Below are 17,432 nucleotides of genomic sequence, written 5' to 3'. Positions count from 1 at the left end.
ATGATTCGTTCTGTATTATCTTCCGCTGAAGGGAAACGTAATATTTTATTTTCCACTCCACAAGTGGAAAGAATGATTCATCATATGCGGCTATAGACTTATACGACAGCGCCATCTACTGTCTATCAATTGAAGTATCCAACGCATTGTTTAGATAATAACTAGCAATGTGGGGTGAGGTAAGGCTGCTACTTCCTGTTAATGTAATACAGAATTGTGGCATAGCATTATTTTTGTTGCTCAATGCAGCTAAAACACTTGCATTTTTCCCAAAGGGTACATTATAAATGATGCGAAGCTTCTAAGTACACATTAGAAGCAGGTTTCCAGGTAATCTATGAGAGCTTGGTCCACATTTATGTTTATATAAAACAAGAGTTTTTAAATGCAATTATTTTTTTAATTGAGAAATTAGGGTAAATTCATGGGAGTCAATTTTGGAGTTTAAAAGAACAACTTTTTGACCCCGACGTGATTTGAACACGCAACCTTCTGATCTGGAGTCAGACGCGCTACCGTTGCGCCACGAGGTCTACTGTTCTGTTCAACAGGATGACTTAAAAGTGAGCAAAATGATTTCGTGCTCGTCAAACTTTCCAGAGTAATTAACGAGATTAAAGTACATGAAGCTATTCTACAGGCCTGGCACTAGGTCACTCTAAAGTAAACATTTACAGTCCATTCAATAACACAGACCATCCATGCGATATGTATTACTACATTTTCATGACACCCTTGTACTTGCTTTGTTGCTGGCGCTGCTAATTTATAGTCCTGTCAAGTGTGACATAGACTATGAAAAACACATTTCTTGTATCATCAGCAGCGAAAGATCAGACATTTGTAACACAAGTCAGCCGAGATCCCATAAACTCAGCAAACAGAGTTTTTTGTTAATATGCCACTCTCCTCGAGGGCACAGAGTCAGAACTCTGCCTCCTTGGCCACAATTGTTAGTAGCTTTGCTTTGGTGGGCGCACTGTTACTGGGTGAATGGGAGAGTCACGCATGAGTCCAAGTGGAGAGATGATTTTGGAGTGAACTGTGCCAGTGGACATCACTCAAGTGTGACACGGAGAATACTCAAATAGCGACAGAAAATGCTGCCCGCCCCGAAATATCCTTGCACAGGGATACCTTGTTGAAGTTGCTACTCGCGCTAGGAAATTCTCCTCCTTAACTTTTCAGTTAATTTCAAGTATTTTCTATCCTTTGAAGGGTGTGGCCCCAGGAACATCACAATGGTATCTATCAACAGTGCAGCAGGTGCAGTGGCACTGAGGTTGTTGAATTTGAGCGGACCACTACATCCCAATTAGGCTTTTTGCTACTTAACCAGAGGACATGGATGCATTTCCCTTGCTTGCATGAGGGCACCATGTACCCTCACTGCACCACTGGCCAAGATATCCATTGCAAAGGTTTGTACTAATGTTTAAGTCAGGCAAGGAAGGAGTGCACATGACCTAGATTTTGATAGATGATATCACAATTAATAAAAATAAGTTAGATGACTATGACTAGTGGGAGAAAAATGTGAAACAGAAATCTATAGAAAAAAAATCACTGGCAGATTGAACTTGCCACTTTTCACGACTGTATTCCACTTGTTGGATTTAGTGGAATTTTGGATCTATTGCACATTTTGTGCTCTTTCAAACCCCCACTGTGAACCACCACGAAACACCATGAACCACCAACTGCAAACTATTAATCAGAACAAGCATTTGCAATTCTATAGGTCTTGCATTTTCTTGAGTTTGAGCTATTGGCATTGTAAATTCATAACTGGACTTTCCTTGCCTAAACGTCTGAACAGAAATTGGGAAATCAGGCTGGAAAAGTATTTTCTTTTTGTTTTAACAGAATGAAACATCTTGAAAGCCTAATTGCCTTCCATTTCAACAAAGCTCGAATGAAGTTAACAATAGCAGAGCAGCCTGAGAAGATTTTTTTTCCCCCAATAAAGGAGGTAAGAAATGCCCTATGTGCTATGTCGTGAGAGCTGGCAGGGAGGGGTCCTTGAGAAAGAGACTCAAGATGCATGTGAGGCTAAGCAAGATTCACATTATTGCTTCTAGGTTTAGCTACATTGTACCAGAAAGGGCATATTGTGGCTTTCGTGAACAGTGAGCTAAACAATGGTGTGTTTCTTTTTTAAAATAAGCGTATTTTAGGACCCGGAGGTAAACGAGGACAGCACTGGAATAAAGCCAAAACAAATGTCAGCGAAATGGGAGGAGGTGGGAGGAATGAAATGCTGCAACAAAACGCAGGTCGCTACCAGCCTAAAACGCCCACAGTGAAAAGGGAGTACCAAAGAAATAACAAAAATAGTCAGTCCCAGCAACAGATAAAGAAACCAAAGTGGATCAGTACAGTAGTTGGTCACTGCTCTGAAACAGTACAAGGAGTGAGAAAAAGGCAGAACTGACCACTAGCGATTTTTAAAGGACACTGCAACCAACAAATGAAATTGCTTTAAGCCATAAGAAGTATTCTAAAAGTGTACACGAGGCCGATGGCTTACGCTCGACCAAAAAATGGCACAAAAATGGCAAAAAAAGGGGGGGTGGCCTGACGCAGAAGAATGTGGCAGCTAAGCCTGGTCCTGGTGTGCCGTCTCCCTGATGCCATAAACCCTTCAGTTCTTCAGAGCTGAGATTCCCCACTGAGGCCCAAAGCATGAGGATAAGCCTTCAGATCGTGTAGAAGCAAAAACTGAAGCCTGTAGGAGGCTGGACTGGCTTGTAGTGAGTACCAAGGGGTACTTGCACCTTGCACCAGGCCCAGTTATCCCTTATTAGTGTATAGGGTGTCTAGCAGCTTAGGCTGATAGATAATGGTAGCTTAGCAGAGCAGCTTAGGCTGAACTAGGAGACGTGTGAAGCTACTACAGTACCACTTAGTGTCATATGCACAATATCATAAGAAAACACAATACACAGTTATACTAAAAATAAAGGTACTTTATTTTTATGACAATATGCCAAAGTATCTTAGAGTGTACCCTCAGTGAGAGGATAGGAAATATACACAAGATATATATACACAATAGCAAAAATATGCAGTATAGTCTTAGAAAACAGTGCAAACAATGTATAGTTACAATAGGATGCAATGGGGAAACATAGGGATAGGGGCAACACAAACCATATACTCCAAAAGTGGAATGCGAACCACGAATGGACCCCAAAGCTATGTGACCTTGTAGAGGGTCGCTGGGACTATTAGAAAATAGTGAGAGTTAGAAAAATAACCCTCCCCAAGACCCTGAAAAGTGAGTGCAAAGTGCACTAAAGTTCCCCTAAGGACAAAAGAGTCGTGTTAGAGGAATAATGCAGGAAAGACACAAACCAGCAATGCAACAACTGTGGATTTCCAATCTAGGGTACCTGTGGAACAAGGGGACCAAGTCCAAAAGTCACAAGCAAGTCGGAGATGGGCAGATGCCCAGGAAATGCCAGCTGCGGGTGCAAAGAAGCTTCGACTGGACAGAAGAAGCTGAGGTTTCTGCAGGAACGAAAAGGGCTAGAGACTTCCCCTTTGGTGGACGGAACCCGTCTTGCCTTGTAGAGTCGTGCAGAAGTGTTTTCCCGCCGGAAGGACGCCAACAAGCCTTGCTACACGCAAATCGTGCGTTTGGCGTTTTTGGACGCTGCTGGGGCCCAGGAGGGACCAGGAGGTCTCAAATTGGACCTGCAGAGAGAGGGGACGTCGAGCAAGACAAAGAGCCCTCACTGAAGCAGGTAGCACCCGGAGAAGTGCCAGAAACAGGCACTACAAGGATGCGTGAAACAGTGCTCACCGAAGTTGCACAAAGGAGTCCCACATCGCCGGAGACCAACTTAGAAAGTCGTGCAATGCAGGTTAGAGTGCCGTGGACCCAGGCTTGGCTGTGCACAAAGGATTTCCGCCGGAAGTGCACAGGGGCCGGAGTAGCTGCAAAGTCCCGGTTCCCAGCAATGCAGCCCAGCGAGGTGAGGTGAGGCACCAAACTTGGGCTGAAGAGTCACTGGACTGTGGGGGTCACTTGGACAGCGTCGCTGGATTCAAGGGACCTCGCTCGTCGTGCTGAGAGGAGACCCAAGGGACCGGTAATGCAGCTTTTTGGTGCCTGCGGTTGCAGGGGGAAGATTCCGTCGACCCACGGGAGATTTCTTCGGAGCTTCTGGTGCAGAGAGGAGGCAGGCTACCCCCACAGCATGCACAAGCAGGAAAACAGTCGAGAAGGCGGCAGGATCAGCGTTACAGAGTTGCAGTAGTCGTCTTTGCTACTATGTTGCAGGTTTGCAGGCTTCCAGCGCAGTCAGCGGTCGTTTCCTTATCAGAAGGTGAAGAGAGAGATGCAGAGGAACTCGGCTGAGCTCATGCATTCGTTATCTAAAGTTTCCCCAGAGACAGAGACCCTAAATAGCCAGAAAAGAGGGTTTGGCTACCTAGGAGAGAGGAAAGGCTACTAACACCTGAAGGAGCCTATCAGCAGGAGTCTCTGACGTCACCTGGTGGCACTGGCCACTCAGAGCAGTCCAGTGTGCCAGCAGCACCTCTGTTTCCAAGATGGCAGAGGTCTGGAGCACACTGGAGGAGCTCTGGACACCTCCCAGGGGAGGTGCAGGTCAGGGGAGTGGTCACTCCCCTTTCCTTTGTCCAGTTTCGCGCCAGAGCAGGGGCTAAGGGGTCCCTGAACCGGTGTAGACTGGCTTATGCAGAATTGGGCACATCTGTGCCCAACAAAGCATTTCCAGAGGCTGGGGGAGGCTACTCCTCCCCTGCCTTCACACCATTTTCCAAAGGGAGAGGGTGTCACACCCTCTCTCAGAGGAAGTTCTTTGTTCTGCCATCCTGGGCCAGGCCTGGCTGGACCCCAGGAGGGCAGCTGCCTGTCTGAGGGGTTGGCAGCAGCAGCAGCTGCAGAGAAACCCCAGGAAGGGCAGTCTGGCAGTACCAGGGTCTGTGCTACAGACCACTGGGATCATGGAATTGTACCAACAATGCCAGGATGGCATAGAGGGGGCAATTCCATGATCATAGACATGTTACATGGCCATATTCGGAGTTACCATGGTGAAGCTACATATAGGTAGTGACCTATATGTAGTGCACGCGTGTAATGGTGTCCCCGCACTCACAAAGTTCAGTGAATTGGCTCTGAACAATGTGGGGGCACCTTGGCTAGTGCCAGGGTGCCCTCACACTAAGTAACTTTGCACCTAACCTTTACCAGGTAAAGGTTAGACAAATAGGTGACTTATAAGTTACTTAAGTGCAGTGTAAAATGGCTGTGAAATTACGTGGACGTTATTTCACTCAGGCTGCAGTGGCAGGCCTGTGTAAGAATTGTCAGAGCTCCCTATGGGTGGCAAAAGAAATGCTGCAGCCCATAGGGATCTCCTGGAACCCCAATACCCTGGGTACTTCAGTACCATATACTAGGGAATTATAAGGGTGTTCCAGTAAGCCAATGTAAATTGGTAAAAATGGTCACTAGCCTGTCAGTGACAATTTGGAAAGAAATGAGAGAGCATAACCACTGAGGTTCTGATTAGCAGAGCCTCAGTGAGACAGTTAGTCACTACACAGGTACCACATTCAGGCACACTTATGAGCACTGGGGCCCTGGGTTACCAGGGTCCCAGTGACACATACAACTAAAACAACATATATACAGTGAAAAATGGGGGTAACATGCCAGGCAAGATGGTACTTTCCTACACAACCCCCCCCCCAAACGAAGGACAATAAGACTAGCCATTACCTGATGAGTCTTCATTGTCTAAGTGGAAATATCTGGAGAGTCCATCTGCATTGGAGTGGCTACTCCCAGGTCTATGTTCCACTGTATAGTCCATTCCCTGTAGGGATATGGACCACCTCAACAATTTAGGATTTTCACCTTTCATTTGTTTTAGCCAAAGTAGAGGTTTGTGGTCTGTCTGAACAATGAAGTGAGTGCCAAACAGGTATGGCCTCAACTTCTTCAGAGCCCAGACCACAGCAAAGGCCTCCCTCTCAATGGCAGACCAACACTTTTCTCTAGGGGTCAACCTTCTACTAATAAAAGCAACAGGTTGATCCTGGCCCTCAGAATTAAGTTGTGATAGGACTGCCCCTACTCCTAATTCAGATGCATCAGTTTGGACATAGAATTTTTTAGAGTAACAAGGGCTTTTCAGGACAGGTGCAGAGCACATGGCCTGCTTCAGCTCCTCAAAAGCTTTCTGACAGTTTGCTGTCCATAATACCTTTTTAGGCATTTTCTTGGATGTGAGGTCATTAAGAGGGGCTGCAATGGAGCCATAGTTCTTAATGAACCTCCTGTAATACCCAGTGAGGCCTAGGAAGGCTCTCACCTGAGTCTGAGTGGTAGGGGGAACCCAATCAATAATAGTTTGGATTTTCCCCTGAAGTGGTGCAATCTGTTCCCCACCAACAAGGTGTCCCAGATAAACCACCTTACCCTGCCCTATCTGGCACTTTGAAGCCTTGATAGTGAGGCCTGCCTTTTGCAGAGCCTCCAAAACTTTCCAAAGGTGGACCAGGTGATCATCCCAGCTGGAGCTAAAGACAGCTATATCATCCAAATATGCTGCACTGAAAGCTTCCAGCCCTTGCAGGGCTGTGTTCACCAACCTCTGAAAAGTGGCAGGTGCATTTTTCAAACCAAAAGGCATTACAGTAAACTGGTAATGTCCTCCAATGGTAGAAAATGCAGTCTTAGGTTTAGCATCTTCTGACAATTTGATCTGCCAATACCCTGCAGTCAAATCAAAAGTGCTTAGATACTTGGCAGATGCCAGTGTATCTATGAGCTCATCTGCCCTGGGTATAGGGTGAGCATCAGTTTTGGTTACCAAGTTGAGACCTCTATAGTCTACACAAAACCTCATTTCCTTCTTTCCATCTTTAGAATTGGGTTTTGGTACCAGTACCACAGGAGAAGCCCATGGACTGTCAGAGTGCTCAACCACTCCTAGTTCCAACATTTTCTGAACTTCTTGCTTTATGCAGTCCCTGACATGGTCAGGCTGCCTATAGATCTTACTTTTGACAGGTAAACTGTCTCCAGTATCTATAGTGTGCTCACACCAAGAAGTGGTGCCTGGCACAATGGAGAAGAGTTTTGAAAATTGTCCTAGGAGATTTATGCAATTATCTTTCTGCTCAGCAGTAAGACAATCCGCCAAAACTACACCTTCCACAAGAGCATCTTGTTCTGTGGAAGAGAAGAGATCAGGTAGAGGATCACTGTCTTCTTCCTGTCCCTCATCTGTTGCCATGAGCAGGGTGAGATCAGCCCTGTCATAGTAGGGTTTCAGGCGGTTGACATGGAGCACCCTAAGGGGACTCCTGGCAGTGCCTAAGTCAACCAAGTAGGTGACTTCACCCTTCTTTTCAACAATTGTGTAAGGTCCACTCCATTTATCTTGGAGTGCTCTTGGGGCCACAGGCTCCAAGACCCACACTTTCTGCCCTGGTTGGTACTGAACCAAAACAGCCTTCTGATCATGCCATTGCTTCTGGAGCTCTTGGCTGGCCTGAAGGTTTTTACTGGCCTTTTTCATGTACTCAGCCATCCTTGATCTGAGACCAAGTACATAATCCACAATATCCTGCTTAGGAGCTTTTAAAGGTTGTTCCCAACCCTCCTTTACAAGTGTGAGTGGACCCCTAACAGGGTGTCCAAAAAGAAGTTCAAAGGGGCTGAAGCCCACTCCTTTCTGGGGTACCTCCCTGTAGGCAAAAAGGAGGCATGGTAGAAGGATATCCCATCTCCTGCGGAGTTTTTCAGGGAGTCCCATAATCATGCCTTTGAGAGTTTTATTAAATCTCTCCACCAGTCCATTTGTTTGTGGATGATAGGGTGTTGTGAACTTGTAAGTTACACCACACTCCTTCCACATGGCCTTTAAGTATGCAGACATGAAATTGCTTCCTCTGTCTGATACTACTTCCTTTGGGAAGCCCACCCTGGAAAATATTCCCAGGAGGGCCTTTGCCACTGCAGGAGCTGTAGTGGTCCTTAAAGGAATTGCTTCAGGATATCTTGTGGCATGGTCCACTACCACCAAGATAAACCTATTGCCTGAAGCAGTAGGAGGGTCAAGGGGGCCAACTATGTCAACCCCTACCCTTTCAAAGGGAACCCCAACCACAGGCAGTGGGATAAGGGGTGCCTTTGGGGTGCCACCTGTCTTGCCACTGGCTTGACAGGTTTCACAGGACTTGCAAAATTCCTTTGTGTCCTCAGACATCCTAGGCCAATGAAACAATGGTACCAATCTGTCCCAAGTTTTCATTTGACCCAGGTGCCCAGCTAAGGGAATGTCATGTGCCAGTGTTAGGAGGAACTTTCTGTACTCCTGAGGAATCACTAATCTCCTGGCAGCTCCAGGTTTAGGATCTCTATGCTCAGTGTACAAGAGGTTGTCCTCCCAGTAAACTCTGTGAGAGTCACTGACATCCCCATTAGCTTGATTGACAGCTTGCTGTCTGAGACCCTCTAATGTGGGACAGGTTTGCTGTGCCACACTCAGCTCCTCCCTGGCAGGCCCCCCTTCACCCAAAAGCTCAGCAGTGTCTGCTTCCAGCTCCTCTGGTGTAGGTTCTGCACAGGGAGGGAATTCTTCTTCCTCAGAAGTTGAATCCACTGTAGAGGGAGGGATAGTAGGAAGTGGTTTGCTTCTACTAGACCTAGCTTTAGGGAGCACTTGGTCCATTGTTCCAGGATCCAAGCTTCCCTGTCCTTTTTGCTTTTTGGCCTGAGCCCTTGTCAAAGCAAAAATATGCCCTGGGATGCCCAGCATTGCTGCATGGGCCTCCAACTCCACATCTGACCAAGCTGATGTCTCCAAATCATTCCCTAATAGACAGTCTACAGGTAAATCTGAAGCTACCACAACTTTCTTTGGACCAGTTACCCCCCCCCCAGTTGAGATTTACAACAGCCATGGGGTGGCTTTGTGTTATGTTGTGAGCATCGGTTACTTGGTACTGGTGTCCAAGTATGTGTTGTTCAGGATGCACCAGTTTCTCAATCACCATTGTGACACTGGCACCTGTGTCCCTGTAGGCCTGGACCTCAACACCATTTATTAGGGTTAGTTGCTTGTACTTCTCCAAGTTATGGGGGCAAGCAACCAAAGTGGCTAAATCAATAGCCCCTTCAGAGACTAAAGTAGCCTCTGTGGTCTCCCTAATCAGACCAACCCCAACTAAATTACCAAAAGTGAGCCCAGCTACTCCCTTGGATTGGCTATTAGTAGGTTTGCTCCCACCACCACTGCTATTAGTAGGGACACTAGGTGTAGCAGTAGGGGTTGTAGTGGTAGGAGCTGTGGTGCCTTTCTTTGGACAACTGGGATCTGTTGTCCAATGGCCTTTTATTTTACATAAATAGCACCATGGTTTCTTTTCCTTGTTCTGATTAAAGGAGGATTTGGACCCACCACCCCCACCAGAGTGTTTTTGTGGGCCTGATGAAGATTCATTTTTAGATTTGTCCCCACCCTTGTCAGAAGACTTACCATCCTTCTTTTTGTTGCCATCTTTGTCACCCCCTGTATGAACTTTTCTGTTCACTCTTGTTCTGACCCATTTGTCTGCCTTCTTTCCCAATTCTTGGGGAGAGGTCAGATCAGAGTCCACCAAGTACTGGTGCAACAAATCAGACACACAATTATTAAGAATATGCTCTCTCAGGATTAAGTTATACAGGCTGTCATAATCAGTAACTTTACTGCCATGTAACCACCCCTCCAAGGCCTTCACTGCCTGGTCAATGAAATCAACCCAGTCTTGTGAAGACTCCTTTTTGGTCTCTCTGAACTTTATCCTGTACTGTTCAGTGGTTAAGCCATAACCATCCAGGAGTGCATTCTTAAGAACTTGGAAATTATTGGCATCATTTTCTTTCACTGTAAGGAGCCTATCCCTACCTTTTCCACTAAATGATAGCCATAGGATAGCAGCCCACTGCTTTTGAGGGACATCCTGTACAGCACAGGCCCTCTCAAGTGCAGCAAACCACTTGTTAATGTCATCCCCCTCCTTATAAGGGGGAACTATCTTGTGCAGATTCCTGGAATCATGCTCTTTTGCAGGATGACTATGGGGAATACTGCTGCTGCCACCATGGGTTTCTAAACCCAACTTCTGTCTTTCCCTCTCTACTTCTAAAGACTGTCTATCCAAATCCAGCTGTTGCTTCTTGAGCTTCAGTCTGGTTTGTCCCACTCTCAATCTATTGAGCTCCCTTTCTAACAATCTGTCATCAGGGTGGGTGGGAGGGACATTTCTAGATACAGAGGTATGATGGGAATGAACAGAAGGAGACCTGTCCCTTACAGAGGGCACCCTAACAGCTTGGCTACCAGTATAATGTGAGAGCACACCATTAGTATGGTGTGATTCAACCTCTGTACCAACTATGCTAGACTGTCTAGTAATGGGCAGGCTGAGAAGTTTCTTTCCTGAACCTTTTCCTGGGGGAGTCCCTGGATCAGATTGAGAACCATTAGCTACTTTTTCTACAGATTGGGCACTTATGGCCTTATCCTGTACTCTAAGCATATTAATTAACAGTTCTAAGGAAGGATTCTTCCCTACACTCAAACCTCTCTCTATGCAGAGACTCCTTGCTCCTTTCCAGCTAAGGTGATCATATGCAAGTTTGGACAGTTCAACATTTTTTCCTGTGCCAGACATTTTTTAGAGAGAGTTAAAGTGATAGAAAAAGAGTAAAAAGTTTTCAGAACTTTTTGGAAAGACAGAAAAAAACTTTTTAAACTTTTAAGAACTTTTTGAAAGTTTAGAAGTACTTTTCAGCACTTAGAAAAGAGTGAAAAGAGGAAATGCAAAACTTTTTGGCTATGTGTATATACACTGACCTTGTTTTGTATATTTTTCTCTTATGAAAAGTACAATGACAAGAGTGGTAAGTAGTCTCAAGCACTTATCCCACCACTGCACAACCAATGTAGGAGGCTGGACTGGCTTGTAGTGAGTACCAAGGGGTACTTGCACCTTGCACCAGGCCCAGTTATCCCTTATTAGTGTATAGGGTGTCTAGCAGCTTAGGCTGATAGATAATGGTAGCTTAGCAGAGCAGCTTAGGCTCAACTAGGAGACGTGTGAAGCTACTACAGTACCACTTAGTGTCATATGCACAATATCATAAGAAAACACAATACACAGTTATACTAAAAATAAAGGTACTTTATTTTTATGACAATATGCCAAAGTATCTTAGAGTGTACCCTCAGTGAGAGGATAGGAAATATACACAAGATATATATACACAATAGCAAAAATATGCAGTATAGTCTTAGAAAACAGTGCAAACAATGTATAGTTACAATAGGATGCAATGGGGAAACATAGGGATAGGGGCAACACAAACCATATACTCCAAAAGTGGAATGCGAACCACGAATGGACCCCAAACCTATGTGAACTTGTAGAGGGTCGCTGGGACTATTAGAAAATAGTGAGAGTTAGAAAAATAACCCTCCCCAAGACCCTGAAAAGTGAGTGCAAAGTGCACTAAAGTTCCCCTAAGGACAAAAGAGTCGTGTTAGAGGAATAATGCAGGAAAGACACAAACCAGCAATGCAACAACTGTGGATTTCCAATCTAGGGTACCTGTGGAACAAGGGGACCAAGTCCAAAAGTCACAAGCAAGTCGGAGATGGGCAGATGCCCAGGAAATGCCAGCTGCGGGTGCAAAGAAGCTTCGACTGGACAGAAGAAGCTGAGGTTTCTGCAGGAACGAAAAGGGATAGAGACTTCCCCTTTGGTGGACGGATCCCACTCGCCTTGGTGAGTCGTGCAGAAGTGTTTTTCCGCCGGAAGGATGCCAACAAGCCTTGCTACACGCAAATCGTGCGTTTGGCGTTTTTGGACGCTGCTGGGGCCCAGGAGGGACCAGGAGGTCGCAAATTGGAGCTGCAGAGAGAGGGGACGTCGAGCAAGACAAAGAGCCCTCACTGAAGCAGGTAGCACCCGGAGAAGTGCCAGAAACAGGCACTACAAGGATGCGTGAAACGGTGCTCACCGAAGTTGCACAAAGGAGTCCCACGTCGCCGGAGACCAACTTAGAAAGTCGTGCAATGCAGGTTAGAGTGCCGTGGACCCAGGCTTGGCTGTGCACAAAGGATTTCCGCCGGAAGTGCATAGGGGCCGGAGTAGCTGCAAAGTCCCGGTTCCCAGCAATGCAGCCCAGCGAGGTGAGGCAAGGACTTACCTCCACCAAACTTGGGCTGAAGAGTCACTGGACTGTGGGGGTCACTTGGACAGTGTCGCTGGATTCGAGGGACCTCGCTCGTCGTGCTGAGAGGAGACCCAAGGGACCGGTAATGCAGCTTTTTGGTGCCTGCGGTTGCAGGGGGAAGATTCCGTCGACCCACGGGAGATTTCTTCGGAGCTTCTGGTGCAGAGAGGAGGCAGGCTACCCCCACAGCATGCACAAGCAGGAAAACAGTCGAGAAGGCGGCAGGATCAGCGTTACAGAGTTGCAGTAGTCGTCTTTGCTACTATGTTGCAGGTTTGCAGGCTTCCAGCGCAGTCAGCGGTCGTTTCCTTATCAGAAGGTGAAGAGAGAGATGCAGAGGAACTCGGCTGAGCTCATGCATTCGTTATCTAAAGTTTCCCCAGAGACAGAGACCCTAAATAGCCAGAAAAGAGGGTTTGGCTACCTAGGAGAGAGGAAAGGCTACTAACACCTGAAGGAGCCTATCAGCAGGAGTCTCTGACGTCACCTGGTGGCACTGGCCACTCAGAGCAGTCCAGTGTGCCAGCAGCACCTCTGTTTCCAAGATGGCAGAGGTCTGGAGCACACTGGAGGAGCTCTGGACACCTCCCAGGGGAGGTGCAGGTCAGGGGAGTGGTCACTCCCCTTTCCTTTGTCCAGTTTCACGCCAGAGCAGGGGCTAAGGGGTCCCTGAACCGGTGTAGACTGGCTTATGCAGAATTGGGCACATCTGTGCCCAACAAAGCATTTCCAGAGGCTGGGGGAGGCTACTCCTCCCCTGCCTTCACACCATTTTCCAAAGGGAGAGGGTGTCACACCCTCTCTCAGAGGAAGTTCTTTGTTCTGCCATCCTGGGCCAGGCCTGGCTGGACCCCAGGAGGGCAGCTGCCTGTCTGAGGGGTTGGCAGCAGCAGCAGCTGCAGAGAAACCCCAGGAAGGGCAGTCTGGCAGTACCAGGGTCTGTGCTACAGACCACTGGGATCATGGAATTGTACCAACAATGCCAGGATGGCATAGAGGGGGCAATTCCATGATCATAGACATGTTACATGGCCATATTCGGAGTTACCATGGTGAAGCTACATATAGGTAGTGACCTATATGTAGTGCACGCGTGTAATGGTGTCCCCGCACTCACAAAGTTCAGTGAATTGGCTCTGAACAATGTGGGGGCACCTTGGCTAGTGCCAGGGTGCCCTCACACTAAGTAACTTTGCACCTAACCTTTACCAGGTAAAGGTTAGACATATAGGTGACTTATAAGTTACTTAAGTGCAGTGTAAAATGGCTGTGAAATTACGTGGACGTTATTTCACTCAGGCTGCAGTGGCAGGCCTGTGTAAGAATTGTCAGAGCTCCCTATGGGTGGCAAAAGAAATGCTGCAGCCCATAGGGATCTCCTGGAACCCCAATACCCTGGGTACTTCAGTACCATATACTAGGGAATTATAAGGGTGTTCCAGTAAGCCAATGTAAATTGGTAAAAATGGTCACTAGCCTGTCAGTGACAATTTGGAAAGAAATGAGAGAGCATAACCACTGAGGTTCTGATTAGCAGAGCCTCAGTGAGACAGTTAGTCACTACACAGGTACCACATTCAGGCACACTTATGAGCACTGGGGCCCTGGGTTACCAGGGTCCCAGTGACACATACAACTAAAACAACATATATACAGTGAAAAATGGGGGTAACATGCCAGGCAAGATGGTACTTTCCTACAAAGCCCTACAGAGTCTCACTGTACACTATTGAGCCTTACACCCTGCCCGACAGCCAGGCGCCCGCCACCATGACCGCCCTCGTCTGCTCAATATGGCTTGGACTGAACCCCAAGATGTAACACAATTGCGTGGCTCATTAGTGCATAAAAGTCGCTGTCTCATCTCTACATACACCTGACACAAAAATGAGTGCCTCCACTGTATATTTTGCCTAGCACGATATGAGTGCTCTCATCTTAACAAACCACCTTTTGCCATATGATTCGCACCAAAGGCCGACCATAAATGAGCTTTTAGCCCTGAGCTGCTGGTGTGGTAACTTTGGGGTTGCCTTGAACCCCCATCGGTGAGCTGCCTATGCCCCAGGACTGAGACTTGTAAGTGTTTTACTTACCTCCTAATCTAACGTTTACTTACCTCCCCCAGGAAATGTTGATTTTTGCACTGTGTCTACTTTGAAAATAGCTTATTGCAATTTTTACAAAGGCTGTACATGATATTGTTTTCATTCAAAGTTCCTAAAGTATCTAAGTGAAGTACCTTGCATTTAAAGTGTTTAATGTAAATCTTGAACCTGTGGTTCTTAAAATAAACTAAGAAAATATATTTTTCCAATATAAAAACCTATTGGCCTGGAGTAAGTCTTTGAGTGTGTGTTCCTCATTAATTGCCGGTGTGTGTACAACAAATGCTTAACACGACCCTCTGATAAGCTTACTGCTCAGCATTTTTGCTACACTCAGCGGCTGCTCTGAAATCTTGCGAGTCGCGTAGGTCCATTGGTGTATAAGCGGCTTCAGAGTTTACACCTGCCGGCTGTGCGACGACTGCCTCTGGATCAGGGTCCTCCTGAAAGCCCATATCTTCATAGACTTGTGAATTCGGTGGTGCAATACAGTTTTCATCATCTTCACTGTCGATGAAGTTGATTGAATCATTTAATTAGTCTTTCGAGGCTTCGCGGCCGTCGCCTTCAACCTTAATAGGGGATTTCAGTTGCGGCAAATCCTAGAGGCTGAGCTTTTCAAGCCGCTCGCAAACTTCCTTTTGAAAATCGGTAACGTTGGAACCCCCCTCTGTAGGGGCAGCCAGCTGTGCATTCTCATCCACACCGGAGGTGTTAGGGACCGATAATATCTATTGATAGTGTTCTGGGCACCTGAGGAGGCGGCTTTTCTGGTGAGCGGACTGTATCTCTTCATAATGCCTTGACAACCTATTTCAGAAATGGTTCTCGGTTTGGCGTGCTGCTCTGGCCGGCTCCTTATATGTATTCAATGGTTCAAAAAGGGCGTACGCCTCTACAACATAGCGGTCACATGCTCACCTTGACGGCTCTGATACGTTGAGGGGTTACACGTAACAGTAACCATATGTCATGACCTTTGCAGCATTTGCCCAGCCCCTCTTTTTGGATTAGTTGGTAGGGTGGAGGTTTGTCATTACAACCCCAATGCTCTGCCCTGCGAGGTGGCCCCCCAGGCAGCCACTCGGTCCTGAATGTCTGACATGTCCACACTTGTCCTCTTAGGCCATGAAGCATGCCGCACACCTGCACAGCCGCCATTTCACACAGTCCATAGACCTACACACAAGGGACAGCATCAGGGCACGTGACTAACACAGCATCACATCATGTCACAACCCACGTGACTCACCTACGTCATTACTTACGTCATCACGGGGCAGGGTACCCACGTCATTGCCTACGTGATCACGGGGCGGGCACCTGTCAAAAAGTTTGATGGAAGGTATCCCCTTATACAACTGAGGGGCAACTTCCTGAGACAGTCAGATTGTCCTCGCATTCGGTAGAAATGTAGTGAACTATAGAAGTTTCATATTTAATAATCCAACCACCTCTACTAAAGAAAGCGGCCAGAGCTCTGATTTGACAACCGGTCTTTTGTGTTATTCATGTGTCAGATTCTCTGAGTTTCTAAAGCAATTTCACCTTAAATAAGAAGATTAATCCGTTCAGCTTTGCTGCCCTCTGACAACGAAGACTGAAAGGACAGGGTTTTAGCTATCAGTAACTTTGCAGCACTGTTATGTTTCAATGGCACCGGTGATACCAGCCACAAGGTTTGCACTGTCACCCCTAAAGTCTTTAGTCATTGAGGGTCACCTGACATAAGCTTTCAAGGTAAGTCGAACAATTAAATGTATATTTTTGTTAACAGCATTTTCTCACCAAGCCTGAGCGAAGTTTTATTACACCAGCAAGATCTGCGAATTTCACACCATGCAATACTCACAGAACTTCATGAATTTCATCAGTGAGAAATTAATTTCTCACATTTTTTTTTTTTTTTTTTTACAAATGAGAGACAGCAAACTACTCCCCTCGCTAATCTCACAGTCGTTTAAGCACAATAAATCCACTAAACCTCACAGCATTATAACACATTTCTGTGAAACAATGTTTTTCTGTTTCACACAGTTGTAGTTTTTACCAGCTGAGCCAACTGTCCGGACTACTGCAAAGAACCGACCTTGGTCTAACATTCGGGGCAATAAACCAGCGCCTCTTTCAGAAAGGGTTAATCTCCCGTTTTGTGAATGATTTCTTAACAAGTAGAAAGTGCAGGACTGGCCGCAGCAGACCCCGGAAAATCCCCAGTGGGTTGAGGGTCTGGAGATGCTACTAGCGCTGAAAGGACTGAGGGATTCACTGTCCTACAGAACAGCAAAACAGAACTGAGGCACTGACTTACAGTTCCCACGTCATCATGTACAGGATGTGCAGCTGCAAACACGTACTAGTTCTTGCTATGGAGCCAGAGCTAGAAGTACTGGAGTAATTCACGATTCTGTTCAGAAGTGGCTGCACATACGTTCACCCGGTGTGTCAGCTGCCGGTGCAGCCCTGCAGGGGGAGATCCAGAACATAAACCTGTGGGTGGAAATGCGTCCGAGTCGCTCCGGCCTCTCCGTGATATTCATTCCTCGTGGTTTCCTTAGTTCTGTATCCTTGTGAGTCAATGTCAGTCGTGAGACAGACTAAATGATTTACTATCAAAGTGAAACTCACACAGTAATAATGAAATTATATTATTGCACAAAAATATATACTGCGTTGGCCGGGAATCGAACCCGGGTCAACTGCTTGGAAGGCAGCTATGCTCACCACTATACCACCAACGCTTGCTACTATTGTAGGAGCTGCTTTCCCTCTGAGAAATAACACAAGCCCGCCGATATCTTCACAGAAGAGTTATTCTGCAGCTAAGGCGAGCATTCCCGCACAGACTTTTCACTCCACTCACCCGTCTAAGAGCCCCCAGATAGTCCAGTTTTAACAGCCCCTCCGCGGGACTGAGCACCAATAACTGAAGCCATCAATTCTACTCAGACAGAAACCAGCAGCATCACCCAAACTCCGCAATTTAATCGTATGCTGACTTCCCTCCGGTCCTAGCAGTAGGTTAGCCTTAGTATTATGGGCGCCAGGGTCAG

General features: G+C 46.7%; 2 non-coding genes across 2 annotated transcripts; both read right to left on the bottom strand.

Annotated features, from left to right (window-relative positions):
• Positions 1-461: 461 nt before the first annotated feature.
• On the bottom strand, positions 462-533 carry TRNAW-CCA (transfer RNA tryptophan (anticodon CCA)). Its single transcript has one exon. It is a non-coding gene; the product is annotated as a tRNA-Trp (tRNA).
• A 16,515-nt stretch (positions 534-17,048) lies between these two features.
• On the bottom strand, positions 17,049-17,120 carry TRNAG-UCC (transfer RNA glycine (anticodon UCC)). The gene has a single exon. It is a non-coding gene; the product is annotated as a tRNA-Gly (tRNA).
• Positions 17,121-17,432: the final 312 nt, after the last annotated feature.

The sequence above is a fragment of the Pleurodeles waltl genome, chromosome 12 (assembly GCF_031143425.1).
Source record: "Pleurodeles waltl isolate 20211129_DDA chromosome 12, aPleWal1.hap1.20221129, whole genome shotgun sequence".
Taxonomy (NCBI): Eukaryota; Metazoa; Chordata; class Amphibia; order Caudata; family Salamandridae; genus Pleurodeles; species Pleurodeles waltl.
Note: the sequence above shows the minus strand (reverse complement) of the source record. Positions and strands in the feature narration are given on the sequence as shown.